Source organism: Nomascus leucogenys, chromosome 14 (genome assembly GCF_006542625.1).
Source record: "Nomascus leucogenys isolate Asia chromosome 14, Asia_NLE_v1, whole genome shotgun sequence".
In the NCBI taxonomy this organism is placed as follows: Eukaryota; Metazoa; Chordata; class Mammalia; order Primates; family Hylobatidae; genus Nomascus; species Nomascus leucogenys.
In genome coordinates, this window is record NC_044394.1 from 71,310,695 (window position 1) to 71,325,661 (window position 14,967).

Here is a 14,967-nt window from a genome sequence, read left to right on the forward strand (position 1 = left end):
CTGCTCCTCCGGGCTCCTAGGAACGCAGGCACCTTCTCTGTTAAGATTCTTTCACCTCTCATCCTCAACCCCACCACAGCAGCTGGCTTCCTAGTACCACATGTATGCTCCTACCCCTGGGAAAGCGAAGGGATAGGGGCCGGGCACGGTGGCTCATGCCTGTAATCCCAGCATTGTGGGAGGCCGAGGCAGGTGGGCCACCTGAGGTCAGGAGTTTGAGACCAGCCTGGCCAACATGGTGAAACCCATCTTTATTAAAAATACAAAAAGTAGGCCAGGCGCGGTGGCTCACGCCTGTAATCCCAGCACTTTGGGAGGCCGAGGCGGGTGGGTCACAAGGTCAGGAGATCGAGACCACGGTGAAACCCCGTCTCTACTAAAAATACAAAAAAAAAAAAAAAAGTTAGCCAGGCGTGGTGGCGGGTGCCTGTAGTCCCAGCTACTCGGGAGGTTGAGGCAGGAGAATGGCATGAACCCAGGAGGTGGAGCTTGCAGTGAGCCGAGATCGCACCATTGCACTCCAGCCTAGGCAACAGAGCGAGACTCCGTCTCAAAAACAAAACAAAAAAATTAGCTGGATGTGGTCACGGGCGTGTAATCCCAGCTACTCGGGAGGCTGAGGCAGGAGAATTGCTTGAACCCAGGAGGCAGAGGTTGCAGTGAATGGAGATCGCGCCACTGCACTCTATCCTGGGCAACAGAGCAAGACTCCATCTCAAAAAAAAAAAAAGAAAAAAGAAAAAGAAAAAAGTGAAAGGATAGGAAGTGGAAAATAAGCATTAATAATTTCCCTCAAAGAAAGTGACATGGATTTCTCCTTAAATTCATCGGAACTTAGTCACATGGCCCCACCTGGTTGCAAAGGACACTGGGAAGTGCAGTCTTAAGCTGGGCGTGCTGTGCCCTGCTGAAAGGCGTACTGCGGCAGCCATGCCAGGGAAGCAGAGAATACTAGGGCACAACTGACCGTCAGTACCACACCTCTCCAAACCCTGCATATGTGAAATTACTCCCTCCCTGAACGTCCTTCTGGATCTTTTCCTTAGCTACAAGAATTACAGTTCTTGTAGATGCAGATTCTGCTTTTTGTTGTTTTTTGCCCCAAGCTTTTCTGTTGGGGATAATTATAAGAGACAATTCAGAGTTAGAAAAGAGAGGCCAGGTGTGGTGGCTCACACCTGTAATCCCAGCACTTTGGGAGGCCCAGGCAGGTGGATCACCTGAGGTCAGGAGTTTGAGACCAGCCTGGCCAACATGGTGAAACCCCTGTCTCAACTAAAAATACAAAATTAGCCGGGTGTGGTGATGCATGCCTGTAGTCCCAGCTACTTGGGAGGCTGAGCCAGGGGAATCGCTTGAACCCAGGAGGCCGAGGCTGCTGAAGTGAACTGAGATTGCACCACTGCACTCCAGCCTGGGCAAGACAGAGCAAGACTCTGCCTCAATAAAAAAAGAAAGACAAGAGAGAGAAAGAATACTCTTTTCCTCCTGAGGGTCTTGGAAATTCCCCTTCTTTGGTCTGACCACCTTTCCAGCCTTTCAGCCAGTTAGTTGCTGCTGCTCCTCAGAGGCTCACAGCCTCGTCCTCAGGCAGCCCTGGCTCTTCATGACCTCCCCAAAGTAGCTGAGGGATCCTTGATAATAGTCTCATGTTAATCTTTATTCATAGCTCATTCACAGTTGGTAACTAGGATGTGTTTCTGTAACTATTTGGTTGAGGCTTGCCTGAGAGGGTTGTGGACTGTGGACTTCCAGGGCAGAGGCTGTGTCTCTTTTGCTCACTTCTAGGGATAGAACCCAGTCCTGGGCACAGAGTAGGTACTCAATAAATATTTCCTCCACAGATGAACGAATTGTGAGAGAGGAAGGCAGAGAGCCCTGAGAGAATGAAGGAGGCTAACACAAAATTAATTGATGTCTTAGGATGCCATGAGTACCCTGTCAGGGCTGAGAGCGGGAGCCTGAGAATTGGGGATAGGGTGGGTATAGCCTGGAGAGATCTGGTGGAAACCGATGTACTGAATACTACAGTCTGCAGCCATCCATAGACAGGACAAAACCTCTTCAGGGCAGAGGGGTGTTGGTAAGAAATGCCCACTCTACTGTATTCCACTCTACTCTGTTCCACTCTTCTGTATTCTATTCCATTCTACCCTACCCTACTCCACTCTACTTTACTCTACTGTACTCCACTCTACTCTGTTCCACTCTACTGTACTCTACTCCACTCTACCCTACTCTACTATCCTCTCCTCTCCTCCACTCTGCTGTACTGCATTCTACTGTACTTTACTGTACTGTAATCTACTGTCTTCTACTCTACTGCACCCCCCTCTACTATACTGTACTGTACTCTACTCTACTTTACTGTATTATATTATATTCTACTGTTCTGTACTATACTCCACTCTGCTGTACTTTACTCCACTCTGTTCTACTGTACTTGACTCCACTCTGTTCTACTGTACTGTACTTGACTCCACTCTGTTCTACTGTACTGTACTTTACTCTACTGTCCTCTACTCGTCTCTACCCTACTCTACTCTACTCCACTCTACTCTGCTGTACTCCACACCACTCTACTCTACTCCACTCTGCTCTACTGTATTCTACTCTACTCTACCCTACTGTTTTCTACTCTACTGCACTCCACTGTACTCTACTGTACTCCACTCAACCCTACTCTACTGTACTGTACTCTAGTCTACTCAATTTTACTGTACTCTACTCTAGTGTGCTCTACTCTACTGCACTTCACTCTACTGTACTTCTCTATACTGTACTGTACTCTATCCTACTCTACCCTACTCTATTATACTCGACTGTAGTCTACTCTACTGTGATCTACTGTACTATACTTTACTGTACTCCACTCTACTCTGTGTGGGTAGAGGCCTCTGTCCCTTTAGAAGATGCATGGATGCTTAATAAATAATTGTTGAATTAATGAAATGTTACGTGTTGGACTTTTCCTAGCCTTTCTGTGAAATAAAAGTACGGTTCCATGACTTCATTCATTTTTCTGGAACAAAGCTAAATCTTCTGTCAGAGATTTATTTCAAGAATTTACTATTACTTAATCTAAAAGTGACACTAACGTTTAAGGAAAATATAAATTAGAAGTGGTGGTAAAACAAAAGTAATTAAGATGCCATGATTTCCCTATTGTCATTACACTTTGACATTATTATTGAGTGTTGTCAGGTGTCCTAGTCAATAAAATATAGCATATTGACTATCAAAATTCAACTGCTGAGGCACTGTTTCATTTTGGACAGATATGAGCTATATTATTTCTAATGTGTCCATTTATATCTATTGCTGACCAATAAAGAATTTTTGCATTTAATCAACTGGAGACATTCAAGCATTTTATAATAGACCATCTTCCTGTTTGCTGTTTAGATTTTCTTCTGTTAAATAATTTCGAGAAGGTGAAAGAAAAAAAATGAAACAAAACAGAATGGATGAGCTAGCAGTTCTTCCTTCCAATCCTCAGTCTATTCCTTTGCATAACCAATGTACTGTTGACTTTTGCAAAAATTAATAGGAGAGCAAGGTTTGGTTCTAACTCTCCCATATTAATGCACATATTAGATTTTTTTTAAATTTTTGAGACAGGGTCTCACTCTGTCGCCCAGGCTGGAGTACAGTGGCACAATCTCAGCTCACTGAAACCTCCACCTCCCAGGTTGAAGTGATTCTCCTGCTTCAGCCTCCCAAGTAGCTGCGATTACAGGCATGTGCCACCACACCTGGATAATTTTTGTATTTTAGTAAAGACAGTGTTTCATCATGTTGGCCAGTCTGGTCTCGAACTCCTGGCCTCAAGTGATCCACCTGTCTCGGCCTCCCAAAGTGCTGATATTACAGGTATGAGCCACCATGCCTGGCCTACCTGCTAAACTTTATTGCTTGAAATTAGTTCACTTTTATTGTTGACACTCTTTATGAAGAGTACTTAGAGGAAAGTCTTTCGAAAAGAAGACTTGTAATATTTGTTTTACCTGATGACGCTTTTGTACTATTTGTTCAGTAGTAAGTCTCTGGCAGAATATTTGAATGGCAGCCACTTCAAAATAGGCAAATTGTTCCCCCTACTGAGCATGTGAAAATGCATCTCAGTGTCTCTGTATTTTCAAATCTTGTCTGGCAAAAACATTAGATCTGAAAAGAGGAGTAATTTCAAGATTAAAGAAAGCATTGGGCAAAGACTAGGAGGACCAAGGCTAGTAGCGCCAGCCTCAGATGATTTGCACATGAAAGCCACCTTTCCGTCTGCAGCTTTGTGCATTTCCAAAAGACACTCAAATCAGGGGCTCAGCTTGATCTTTTGCCTCCCGCTCAGCTCTTCAGAAAGAGACAAGGAGCTGTGGCATTAGCCCAACACCTTTGTCAGGTGCGTTTTCTCTATTGTTCACCAAATGGCAAGGGATTAAGATGAGGGGGTCAGGGTGGCAATTTTTTTATGATTCTTCCTAAGCCAGAAGAGACACTTTTCTTAGAGAGTCGTGGAAAGGAATGCAGACTGCTGAGTGCTTTGGGAAACTTGTTTCAAAACACCTGGAGTGTGTGTGTCTAATCCATACTGTAAAACAGCTGACTTCTGCTTCCTGAAAGCCAACTCCCCTGTCCACCCCAGCCCCTTCCCTTCTACAAGGTTATTCCTCCGCCCCCTACAGCCTTGCTCTTTTAATCTTAGAAATAAAAGGAGTTCCACCACCCACAGCTATGAGGGGGATGCAGTCACCTTTATTTACATGAATGAGACAGCTCTGTCACTTCCTACCCCCACCACTGAGGTGCCCATCAAGCGGGGGAGTTAGATTTTGGAAATGCCTAGCCTGTCAAACTGACAAGGTCTGCAATAGAGACAGTTTTTTTTTTTCTTTTCTTTCTTTTTTTTTTTTTTTTTTTGAGACAGAGTCTTGCTCTGTCGCCAGGCTGGAGTGCAGTGGCACAATCTCGGCTCACTGCAACCTCTGCCTCCCGGGTTCAAGCGATTGCCCTGCCTCAGCCTCCCAAGTAGCTGTGACTACAGGTGCATGCCACCATGCCCGGCTAATTGTATTTTTAGTAGAGACACAGTTTCACCATGTTGGCCAGGATGGTCTCCATCTCTTGACCTTGTGATCTGCCTGCCTTGACCTCCCAAAGTGTGGGATTACAGGCATGAGCCACCGCGCCTGGCCTGCGATAGAGACAGTTTATGTGAATATGGGCCCCAGGCTTCTGGGGAGTTCATTGCCTATGGTCTCTTTGATGCAGTTATTCTTCAGCACCTTTGGGAAAGGTTCTGTAGAAATACAGGAATTGAAGCTTGCTTCTCCAGTTGTACCTGGCCGCCATTTATTGATCAATTTAGTCTCTCAGAAGTCCTGCAAGCTACAGAGGTGACTGTATTACACAACACAATGCATAATTTTACATTTTAAAAGTGAGTAGGGGCCGGGCGCAGTGGCTCATGCCTGTAATCCCAGCACTTTGGGAGGCCGAAGTGGGTGGATCACGAGGTCAGGAGTTCAAGACCAGCCTAGCCAAGATGGTGAAACCCCATCTCTACTAAAAATAAAAAGTTAGCCGGGCACGATGGCGGGCACCTGTAATCCCAGCTACTTGGGAGGCTGAGGCAGGAGAATCACTTAAACCCGGGGGGTGGAGGTTGCAGTGAACCAAGATGGTGACATTGCATTCCAGCCTGGGTGACAGAGTGAGACTCTGTCTAAAATAAATAAATGAATAAATAAATAAAAATAATAAATAAATAAAAGTGAGTAGGATCTTGGGAATTTTTTCCTCAATTTGGGGTTGTTGGGGGAGGCACTCAAATTCCTTGTGCGTCTGGCTTCTCTGTTAACCCTAAGAAATGGTAGCTGCCAATAGGCTGCTCAGAGATTAAAACTTTTTAAAATCTCCACATATAGCATTGAATGCCCAGAGATTTAAGCCTGAATAAAGGGGTTTTTGAACATCTCAAAAACAAAACTATTTCTGTAAGTAGTATGTAAAGGCTTAGAAACAGTCATGCCTCAGAGAGGAAGAAAAGGAACCAAGATGACATTGGATGGTCATCTCAGATGACAGATGCTCTGTCTACGATGTGCAGAGACATTGGTGCTTAGGGCATCATTTTAGAGGCCTTAGAAAACTGTGTCCCAAGAGATGTCCAGTGCACAGACAAATCCTGGGTGATGACCTGTTTGCCCATAGGGAGCCTTTCTTCCATGATTGTCATGCTAACTGCCACACCGGGGTAAAGTCTTGGAGCTCCAGGGCTATGACGCGGTTGGCTACTGCCATGTTTCCTGGTCTAACACTGCACCTAACACATAATTGGCCAGTGGGGATTGCTTGCTGTGAAATCCTTGCTGCTGTATCCTATTGTTAATCAATCAGAGGGTCTGATGATGGTGTACCTCTTCAGATGTTCCTTTAGCTTCCTAAAAATCTGTTTCTGTAAAAGGTAAGGAGTATTTATTTTTAATCTCAAGCTTATCCTTGAAGGAGCCTATAATTGATGATGGCACTGAAGGTTGCAGTTTGCTTTTATTCAACTGTTTTCACCTACAAAATATACATTATGGCTTATTTGATGATGCACCCTTCTTTGGCAGATTGTGGGCTTTCTGCAGGAAATAGACAAGTTTGGATGTGAGAAAACTGCATATTCTTGACCTGTTCTCCACTCTTGATCCTCCCATGTAAATCCTACATCACTTTACTCTGAAGATTTTAAGTAAAGATTACTGAAAATATTTTAAGTATGTAAAATATGTAATTTTACTGTAAAGATTACTGTGAAGATTTTAAGTATGTGCTCAGTGGCTCACACCTGTAATCCCAGCACTTTGGGAGGCCAAGGTGGGCGGATCACCAGGTCAGGAGTTCGAGACCAGACTGGCCAACATAGTGAAACCCCGTCTCTACTAAAAATACAAAAATTAGCCAGGCATTGTGGTGCATGCCTGTAGTCCCAGCTACTCAGGAGGCTGAGGCAGGAGAATCGCTTGAACCTGGGAGGTGGAGGTTGTGGTGAGCTGAGATCATGCCACTGCACTCCATCCTGGGCAACAGAGCGAGACTCTGTCTCAAAAAAAAAAAAAAAAAAAAAAAAAAAAAAAGATTTTATATAAAAGGGGGAATATTGAAGCTGTTTTCCTGCTGAAGTCATTCCAGGTTTAAATTTAAAATAATTTTCTTTCTTTTCTTTTTCAGAGACAGGGTCTCACTCTGTTGCCTAGGCTGGAAAGCCATGGCACAATCATAGCTCACTGTAGCCTCGAATGTCTAGGCTCAAATAATCATCCCTCCTCATCCTCCCAAGTAGCTAAGGCTACAAATGAGTATCACCACACCCAGCTAAGTTTTAATTTTTTTGTAGAGATGGAGTCTCACTATGTTGCCAAGGTTGGTCTCAAAATCCAGGCCTCAAGCGATCCTCCTGCCTTGGCTTCCCAGAGTGCTGAGATTACAGGTGTGAGCTACCATGCCTGGCCCTAAATTTAAGATAATTTCCTAAATAAACACTTTCAACAAAATGAATAAGCAGTATTCTGTTAACTCAGTACTTTGTAACATTCTGGTGCATAAACAAGATTAATCCCAGATAGGCCAGGTGCGATGGCTTACACCTGTAATGCTAGCATTTTGGGAGGCCAAAGTGGGCAGATCACCTGAGGTCAGGAGTTCAAGAACAGCCTGGCCAACATGGCGAAACCATGTCTCTACTAAAAACACAAAAATTAGCCGGCTATGGTGGCATGTGCCTGTAATCCCAGCTACTCAGGAGGCTGAGGCAGGAGAATCACTTGAACCCAGGAGGCAGAGGTTGCAGTGAGCAGAGATCATGCCATTGCACACTCTAGCCTGGGCTACAGAATGAGACTCCGTCTGAAAAAAAAAAAAAAAGATAAATCCCAGATAATAAATTTTAAAATACATACGAAGAAACTAAGTACTGCAGGGCTTTGCCCTAGTTTAGGTTTGGAGTTCCTAGAATCCTACGAGCTAGATGCAGTTGGATTGAAGAATGAAGTCTAATTATGAATTGAATTGGAGAAACCACTACTTGAATCCCCTCTGTGGAAAAGGGAAAATACCATTGCTAGAAAGAATAGCATCTAGAAACTAGGAACATGCAATCTAATGAATCCTTCTTACCAAGAAGATCAATTGAGAGCATATCTCAACTGATCCAGGGTCTCTAGACTGCAGAGAAATTCAGGAAGGAGTTATCACAGATAATAACCAATTCACTATTTATGCCAGGCCCGAGCAATAGCTCTGGCTTGGCCCTGCTGCTGAGCACTGGGCATTTCTAACTCTGCAGCACCCAAGGAAGAAGTAGTGGGGAAAGTGAGCTGGCTTTCTCTGTAAAAAGATGACATGATTTGGCTGTGTCCCCACCCAAATCTCACCTTGAATTGTAATAATCCCCATGTGTCAAGCGTGGGGCAAGGTGGAGATAATTGAATCATGGGGACAGTTTCCCCTACGCCATTCTCCTGGTAATGAATAAGTCGCATGATATCTGATGGTTTTGTAAACTGGAGTTCTCCTGCACAAGCTCTCTTGCCTGCTGCTATGTAAGACGTGCTTTGCATCTGCTTTGCCTTCCACCATGATTGTGAGGCCTCCCCAGCCACGTGGAACTGTGAGTCCATTAAACCTTTCCTTTATAAATTACTTAGTCTCGGGTATGCCTTTATTAGCAGTGTGAGAACAGACTAATATAGGAGAAGAGCATTTCTTTAGAGGCATCTTAAAAAACAATTGACTTTATGAAGCACCATCTCTATATCCCAAAAAGAGATTAACGGCATTTGACTAGCTAAGATGTGATGATATCCAAGAGGCTATCTCAGCAGAAAAATGCTAAAGAAAATTCAAAATAATGCAGGAACAGTTGTAGGTGCCATCATCCTTAGGTAGAAATATTCATCTCTTCCATATGCTGATGAGAAGTCTCTTATAAGGGTCACAGGAATATTTTCTGCAGTACGCTCTAGGAATTATGCAGCCAATATTTGAGTATGGTGTTTTCATGGGCTGTGTTAGTAGACAGGGAGGAGACTCAAGCTTGATGAAGGGCTTGTCTTTCATTACAAGGTTACAGATAATAATGACAAAAAGTAAACCAAACTAGCAGGGTTACAGGCAAAATTCAGAACATGAAAAAATATAACTGGTACTTTTGTGCTGATCTCATCTCAGGAGTGGGGGATGTCAAATACGAAAACATATTACTTATTTCTTTTTTTTCCACCCATGAGACCTTGTGGCAAAAGGGTACCACGAAGTCTCCTGAAATGATAGTAGATCCACTTCCATGTGGTGCAAGCTAAAACATGGCTTGATTCTTATTTGTTTGTTTGTTTGTTTGAGATAGAGTCTTGCTCTGTCACCCAGGCTGGAGTGCAGTGGCCCGATCTCAGCTCACCGCAACCTTCACCTCCTGGGTTCAAGTGATTCTCCTGCCTCAGCCTCCTGAGTAGCTGGGATTACAGGCGACCGCCACAATGCCGGCTAGTTTTTGTGTTTTTAGTAGAGATGGGGTTTCACCATGTTGGCCAGGCTGGTCTTGAACTCCTGACATCAGGTGATCTGCCTGCCTCGGACTCCCTAAGTGCTGGGATTACAGGCATGAGCCACTGCACCTAGCCAAACATGGCTTGATTCTTATTGCAGCAGTGCAGCCCTGAGAAAGTGGAAATCGTTTGTTTTCTGCAAAGTGCCCATGCAGGATCTCCATGGAGATAGTAACAGGGACTCTAGGTGACACCCATCCTCAGTCATCACAAATCTCTGTGGGGAAAGCTTGAATCCACTGATGAGCATAATTATAATATCAACAACAGTAAAATGTCAACAGTATCCACTCTTGTTCTTATTGCTGCTGCAAACATTTGTATGGGGTTTCATGGAAGAGGAAAATGTATCCCATCTGAACCTCCGAAGAGATTTGCCTAAGAAGTCAGAGCCAGTGACTGGCAGAGCTGAGCCTTACAATGATGTCTCCCAATGCCAGAACCAGTGGGACTGTGCCTGGAGGAGACTCTAGATTTTATTTATTTATTTATTTCAAAGGAAAAAAAATGAATTGCATTTATTTTTATTTATTTTTTAAAAGATACTTTTTTCTGGCTGGATGCAGTGGCTCATGCCTGTAGTCCCAGCACTTTGGGAGGCTGAGGTGTGCAGATTGCTTAAGTCCAGGAGTTCAAGACCAGCCTGGGCAACACGGTGAAACCTCATCTCTACTAAAAATACAAGAAATTAGCCGGATGTGGTAGCGCATGCCTGTAGTCCTAGCTTCTCAGGGGGCTGAGGTGGGACGATCGCCTCAGCCCAGGAAGTGGAGGCTACAGTGAGCCCTGATCATGCCACTGCACTCTAGCCTGGGTGACAGTGAGCCCCTGTCTCAAAAAAAAAAAAAAAAATTTTTTTTTTCTACTTTTATTTTAGATTCAGGGAAAACGTGCAGCTTTGTTACCTGGGTATATTGTGTGATGCTGAGGTTTGGGGTACAAATGATCCCCTCACCCAGGTACTGAGTATAGTACCCAACAGTTCGTTGCTAAACCATTGCCTCTCTCCCTCCCTTCCTCCTCTAGTAGTCCCCAGAGTCTGTTGTTCCCATGTGTACTCATGTTTAGCTCCCATTTATAAGAGATAACATGCAGTATTTGGTTTTCAGTTCCTGTATTAATTCTCTTAGGATAATGGCTTCCAGCTGCATCCATGTTTCTGGAAAGGACGTGATTTTGTTCTTTTTTTATGGCTAGACTCTGGATTTTGGATGCTTCGAGGTTTATGCTGCATTTGCTTCTTTTTCTTGCTTCTGGTGCATTGCCTCCCATTGTTCCTCCCTATCTTTTGACTTTTTCTCTTTCCTCTCTCTCTCTCTCTTTCTTTCTCTTTTCTTTTCCCTTTCTTCCTTTCTTTCTTTCTTTTTTCTTTCTTTCTTTCTTTTCTTTCCTTCCTTCCTTCCTTTCTTTCTTTTTCTTTCTCTTTCTTCCTTCCTTCCTTTCCCTCCCTCCCTCTTTCTTCCTTCCTTCCTTTCCCTCCCTCCCTCCCTCCCTCCCTTCCTTCCTTCCTTCCTTCCTCCCTTCCTTCCTTCCTTCCTGTTTTCTTTCTTTCCATTTTTGAGGAGTCTTGCTCTGTCGCTCAGGCTGGAGTACAGTGGCACGATCTGAGCTCACTGCAACCTCTGCCTCCAGGTTCAAGCGATTCTCCTGACTCAGCCTCCCGAGTAGCTGGGATTACAGCCATGAACCAACACACCCGACTAATTTTTGTATTTTTAGTAGAGATGGGGTTTCACCATGTTGGCCAGGCTGGTCTCAAACTCCTGACCTCAGGTGATCCACCTGCCTCAGCCTCCCAAAGTGGGAGCCACCGCACCCGGCATCTTTTATTCTTTCATTCAGGTATAATTGATATAAAATCAACTGCACATATTTGAAAGTGCACAATTTGATAAATAAATAAATATATATATGTACATGTAGAACTATTGCCGCAATCAAGATAGCGAACATTTCCATCAGCCCCCAAAATGTCGTCATGTCCCTCTGTAACCCCTCCCATTCCTAATGCCAACATCTTAGAGGCTCCTACTGATCTGCTTTTAGATTAGTGGGCATTTTCTAAAACTTTATATAAATTGAATCATATAATTTAAAAGTCTGACTCCTTTCATTCAGCACAATTATTTAGATTCATCCTTGCTGTTGTGTGAGTCAATAACTTCATAGTCCATTCCTCTTTATTATTTTATTGTTGAGTATCCCCCACTGTATGGATATACTACAGTTTGTTTATACATTCACCTGTTGATGGACATTTACGCTGTTTCCAGTTTGGGGCTATTATAGGTTGAGCATCCTTAATCCAAAAATCTGAAATGCAAAATGCTCTAAAATTCAAAACTTTTTGAGCACTGAGATGATGCCACAAACAGAAAATTCTGCACCTGACATCTTCGCTTTCTGATGGTTCAATGTATACAAACTTTGTTTCATGCACAATTTTTTTTTTTTTTTTTTTGAGATGAGTCTTGCTCAATCACCCAGGCTGAGTGCAGTGGTGCAATCTCGGCTCACTGCAACCTTCACCTCCCGTGTTCAAGCAATTCTCATGCCTCAGCCTCCCGAGAAGCTGGGATTACAGGCGTGCACCACCATGCCTGGCTAATTTTTGTATTTCTAGTAGAGATGGGGTTTCATCACGTTGGTTAGGCTGGTCTTGAACTCCTGATATCAAGTGATCCACCCACCTCGGCCTCCCAAAGTGCTGGGATTACAGGCATGAGCCACCATGCCTGGCCTCATGCACAAAATTGCTAAAAAATATTTTATAAAATCACCTTCAGGCTATGTGTATAAGGTGCATATGAAACGGAAATGAATGTTTTAGACTTGGGTCTCATCCTCAAGATATCTCATGTATATGCAAATATTCCAAAATTAGAAACAGTCAAAATCTGAAACACTTTTTGTCCCAAGGATTTTGGATAAGCGATACTCAACCTGTGCATACAAAGCTGCCATGAGCATTAGTGTACAGGTCTTTGTATGGCCATATGCTTTCCTTCCTCTTGGATAAATGCCTAGGAATGGAATGGCAGGCATATGCTTAAATTTGAGACACTACCAGACTTTTTTCCAGAGTGATTGTGCCATCTACATTCCCAGCAGGGATACTTGTGAGTTCTGGTTCTTCCGTATCTTCATCAGTATTTGATGTGGGCAGTCTTGTTAATTTTAACCATTGTAAATACGTATGTAAGGATATCTCATTGTGGTTTTAATTTGCATTTCTCTGATGACTAATAATGCTGACTCCTCTTTTTTTGTTGATCACTTTTTTTTTTCTGTGCACATGCAAACTTACATTTAAAAAGTTTAATATGATTATGGTTGGGTGTGGTGGCTCATGCCTGTAATCCCAGCACTTTGGGAGGCTGAGGTGGGCATATCACTTGAGCCTAGGAGTTTGAGACCAGCCTGGCCAACATGGTGAGATTCCATTTCTACAAAAATACAAAAATTAGTCAGGATCATGGACTATACCTGTGGTTCCAGCTACTCAGGAGGCTGAGGTGGGAGATGGCTTCAGCCTGGGGGGTCAAGACTGCAGTGAGCTGAGATCGTGCCACTACACTCAAGCCTGGGTGACAGAGCGAGACCCTGTCTCAAAAAAAAAAAAAAAAGTCACACATCAAAGATGACATAAGACTAAAGTAATAAGTATGGATAGTAGGGAGAGAAACACAGAAGCATCTTTAAGTTCAGAGAGATTGCCCAAAAGGAAAAATAACTCAAGTGTTCATTTATTTTTTGTTTTTGAATTGTATTTATTTATTTATTTATTGAGACAGGTCTTACTTCAATGCCCAGGCTGGAGTTCAGTGGGGCAATCTTGGCTTACTGCAGCCTCGACCTCCTGGGCTCAAGCAATCCTCCCACCTTAGGCTCCTGAGTAGCTGGGACTATAGGCGTGCACCGCCATGCCAAGCTGATTTTTGTATTGTTGTAGAGACAGGGTCTGAGTGTGTTGGCCAGGCTGGCCTCAAACTCCTGGGCTCAAGCAGTCTACCTGCCTTGGCCTCCCAAAGTGCTGGGATTACAGGCGTGAGCCACCATGTCTGGCCAAGGAAAATAACCCAAGTGTTCACTAATTGATGACTGGATACATAAAAGTGGTATAGCCATACAAAGGAATATTATTCGGCAATAAATGGGAATGAAGTCCTGATACATGCTATAACATGAATGAACCTTGAAAACATGATGCTGGCTGGATGCGGTGGCTCACACCTGTAATCCCAGCACTTTGGGAGGCCGAGGCGAGTGGATCACGAGGTCAGGAGATCGAGACCATCCTGGCTAACACAGTGAAACCCTGTCTCTACTAAAAATAAAAAATTACAAAAAAAATTAGCTGGGCGTGGTGGCGGGTGCCTGTAGTCCCAGCTACTCGGGAGGCTGAGGCAGGAGAATGGCATGAACCTGGGAGGCGGATGTTGCAGTGAGCCGAGATCACACCACTGCACTCCAGCCTAGGTGACAGAGCGAGACGCCATCTCAAAAAAAAAAAAAAAAAAAAAAAAGGAAAACATGATGCTAAAGACCACATATTGTAGGATTCAACTTATATGTAACATTCAGGATAGGCAAATGCATAGAGACAGAAAATGCATTAGTGGTTGCTGGAAGGAATTAGTGATTAGAAATGAGTAGTGACTGCCAGTGGGCATGGAATTTCTTTTTGGTGTGATGACAATATTTTCAACTGCCTTCCAGCGTCCATTTACTGTTCCAAAATATTACTTCTAATCATTTAGCCATTATAGCTTTGTTGTTTTGGATGCTAAAATCTCTTGTTTTCAGGAGTCATGTGACTCAATGGAACTGTCTTTTGGAATGGGTATACTTTATTGCTAATACATCAGTTATCAGAGAATCCCTTGCTAGAGATCAGCTGGCTGACAGTCTTGTGAGACTCTCTCCAGCCAAGCTTGCCAGTCAGTGATGCAGCTTCCTCCTCATCTGTCCTTCAAAGGCCAACAACAGGTAGTGGAAACAATTCTTTTCAGGTGGCCAAGGAGTAAGGAGGCTTGGAAAACACATACTTCTTCCCATAAGAGAGGTAACAAAGGATGAGCTCTCATGTTTGCCTGCAAACATTAATGCACATGGATAAAAAGGCAGGCTTTCACAAAGCTCAAGGCCCTCCATCTGTCATCAGCTGGGCCAGGAGATGGGGATCCCACCTGGACCATCCCTCTTCTTCATGACGCTTCACCAGCCGGGCCTCTGAGAACCATAAATAAAGACCACTGCGAATGGCTTCTCTGTGTGACCCTTTAACCTGAAATAAAAATAAAGCTTGGAGAATGTAATCCTGACTCAAGGCTCCTTCTGGGCTTCTCCTTCCCTTACCTGTTGACAGGTGCCTGCCAGA